This window comes from Nannobrachium achirus (assembly GCF_963921795.1).
Source record: "Nannobrachium achirus genome assembly, chromosome: 20".
NCBI classification, from domain to species: domain Eukaryota; kingdom Metazoa; phylum Chordata; class Actinopteri; order Myctophiformes; family Myctophidae; genus Nannobrachium; species Nannobrachium achirus.
The window spans coordinates 15,270,751-15,273,857 of NC_137827.1; positions in this window are offsets into that span (position 1 = coordinate 15,270,751).

A 3,107-nucleotide genomic window follows, 5' to 3' on the forward strand; every position below is an offset into this window, starting at 1 on the left:
GTGTGTGAGACAGTGTGAGAGAGACAGACACAGACAGAGAAACAGAAAACGACAAAGGAGAAGAGGCTGCTGAGAAGTTGACAAAGTTCTCATGTGAATGTTCCTATCGACTGTCTATTCAGGAAGCTGGTGGGTTTGGTTCGCTGGTGTCTGCTCACGTATAAATCACCTCATTACAACGGTGTGTGTGTGCGCGTGCGTGCGTGCGTGCGAGGAAAATGCGAGATAGGCAACCCGCACGGGGGAGGGGGGGACTTTCAAAATTACGTGCGATTGAAAGACAAGACAGTTAGGGAGAGTTGATTGAATAACCTCACGAATTAACCTGAAATAATAATAGGCAGTCTAGATATTTGTGGGCTCGCCAGTACCTGGCGAGCACACTTTAGATATTGTCATTATTTATCTATCAGGCAGGCAGGCAGTCATATCAAGTATCAAAAAACTTCGGTTCCTTTCTACTCCTACATACTTAGTGAGAAAATGAAAATAAAAACATCAATGTGTTCAGTTTACAGTGGCGAAGTGTGCTATTACTTTTTACAGCAATCGGCCAAATGGTGGCGCTGTAGGAAGCCTTCGAAAGTGCGAACTTTGAACAGGTATAGCTCATGCTGTGTTTGAGGTACAGGCATGAAACCTGTATACACGTATGCGTCTCCTCATGCCGAACAACTTTTAGCCTCTGACTTTTGACCTCTGACCTTTAGATCTCCCACAATTCGGAATTATATGAAAAACAGTAAAAATCTATCTCCTCCTGGGTTTTTTTCGATACGCGCACAAAACTTTTTTCACATGAACTTTGGACCAATACGGTCAAACTAATCTCGGCGGATTTCTTTTAAAGTGAAATATAATTTTTTAATAATTCAATAAATATTGCAGTTTTATAAAAATTATTCTTCGGCCTCTAAATCATACATGCAAAGTTACACGTTCATGGCATTTGGCAAAGATGTAGAGGGTTAGTCAAGGTATCACTGAAACCAATTTTATTCCAATCGGCCAAAGGGGGGCGCTATACGAAGCGTCTGAAAATTCAAACTTCAAACGGGCATAAGTCATGACTCGTTTCGTTTGAAGACATGCAACTTGTTACACGCGTGCTTTGACTCAAGCGGAAGACATCTGTGTCGTTGTTAAGTAAGCTCCGCCCTTCGATTTTCCGCCACTTTGAGCAGTTTGTAAAACGCGTAAACCCGCTTTTATTCTGGAATTTTCGCGTCACGTGCACAAAACTTTTTTTACGTGAACTTTGGACCGATATCTAAAGATCTGTCAGATCGGATTTCTTTAACATTGAAACATGCTTTTTTAAATAATTCAAACAATATTGCATTTTTATGCAAATTATTCTTCTGCCTCTAAAACATACAAGCAAAGTCACATTTTCATGACAAAATAGTGTAGAGGGTTAGTTCAAATATCACTGAAACCAATCTTACCCCAAATGGCCAAAGGGGGGCGCTATATAATTTTGAGCAGTTTGTAAAACGCTTAAACCCGTTTTTATTCTAGGATTTTTTTTGCAATTTGCATGAAACATTCTACACGCAATCTAAGGACCTTTATCTAACATGCCTATGAAGTGCACACAAAAAAATTATAAAATATTAATAATAAATATAGCTGCAAGCAGCGATAAAGTGTCCAAAGCCAAAAACACCTCAAATCATGAACACAGCCTGGGATGTGCGTGAAATCTTGCAAGCACATTCCCAATAGGTCAAGGAACAGATACCAACCTTCTCACATTGGCCTGTTATAGCGCCACCAGCGGGTCAACTTTTGCACAACACATTTTTGGAACAAAATGGACCAATCTTTGACGTCAGTAACGTCAAAGAGAGCACTGCCTGCGATCTTGACATTTTGTGCTTTTATAGCCATTGTTTTCCGGCTTGAAGCGAGCCCACAATTGTTTCGAAGGAACAATATTTTTCTAGTTATTGTTAAATTCAGTGTTTGTGTGACAGACCAATGGGGCATTTGGGAAATAACAAACTCTGTTCCGTATTGGTTCAATACGGAATGCAACATTTCATTCTCAAATACGGGACGAATCCGTATTTTACGGAACGGGTGGCAACCCTATAGGGGCTGGTTTACTGGGAACTTTAATCCAGGCCTATTTGTCAATATGGCTGAGGTGAAAAGGCTCTATTGAGATTATAATTATAAATGGCCTATCAGTTTGTAGCACATAGTGCTGCATTACAGTGGTGGCAAAAGTAGCCTACTCACCTTATTTTAGTTTTCATTTTTTTATGCCGCAATTTAGAAATGCTCTGTTTAAAGTGAAACGTCTGATAATAAAAGTACAGACATGTAAGCACTCATGCACACACTCTCTCTCTCTTTCTCTTTTTCTCTCACTCTCTCACACACACACACACACACACGCACGCACAAACGCATGCATGCATGCACGCACGCACGCACACACGCAGACACACACGCAGGGCACCTGAGGTTACATAACAGCCCATTCCCACACAGACAAACTGCCTATTAACAGCTGAAACAGAGCAATATTTAGCAACTTGTTTGGCTTTGCTCTTGTTGTCATGCCATGAGACTTTCAGGCACTCCGGGTCCGTTTGTGTACATAGCTGTATACATTTACTTAAGTAAACATTTTAGGTACTTTTCCAATTGTCAGTATAGCCTACTTTTACTTAAATACTCCACTACATCTCAGAGGCATGTTGTAGTTTTACTCCACTACAATTGTTTGAAAACTTGAGTTACTAGTTACTTTGTAGATTGGGATTATTATTACAAAACATACATTAACAATTTCAGCCCTATATATATACTCTACATTTCGACTATTTTCAAAATGTAAATTTTCTTGTGCATTTTATACATTTGAAATGTGTGAAATGGGACATTCTGCATAATGAGTATACTTTTGTACATTTTGATACAAATACTTTCAATAATCAATCTTGAATTTTTATTTGTAACAGAGTGTTTCTACATTGCAGAATTGTTACTTTCAATAGTAAAAAATGTAAGTAGGTCTACTTTTCCCCACCACTCCTTGTCCTTGTGACCTTTTGAACTAAACCAGAAGCAGGTGTTTCCTTGTTCAGATTGCC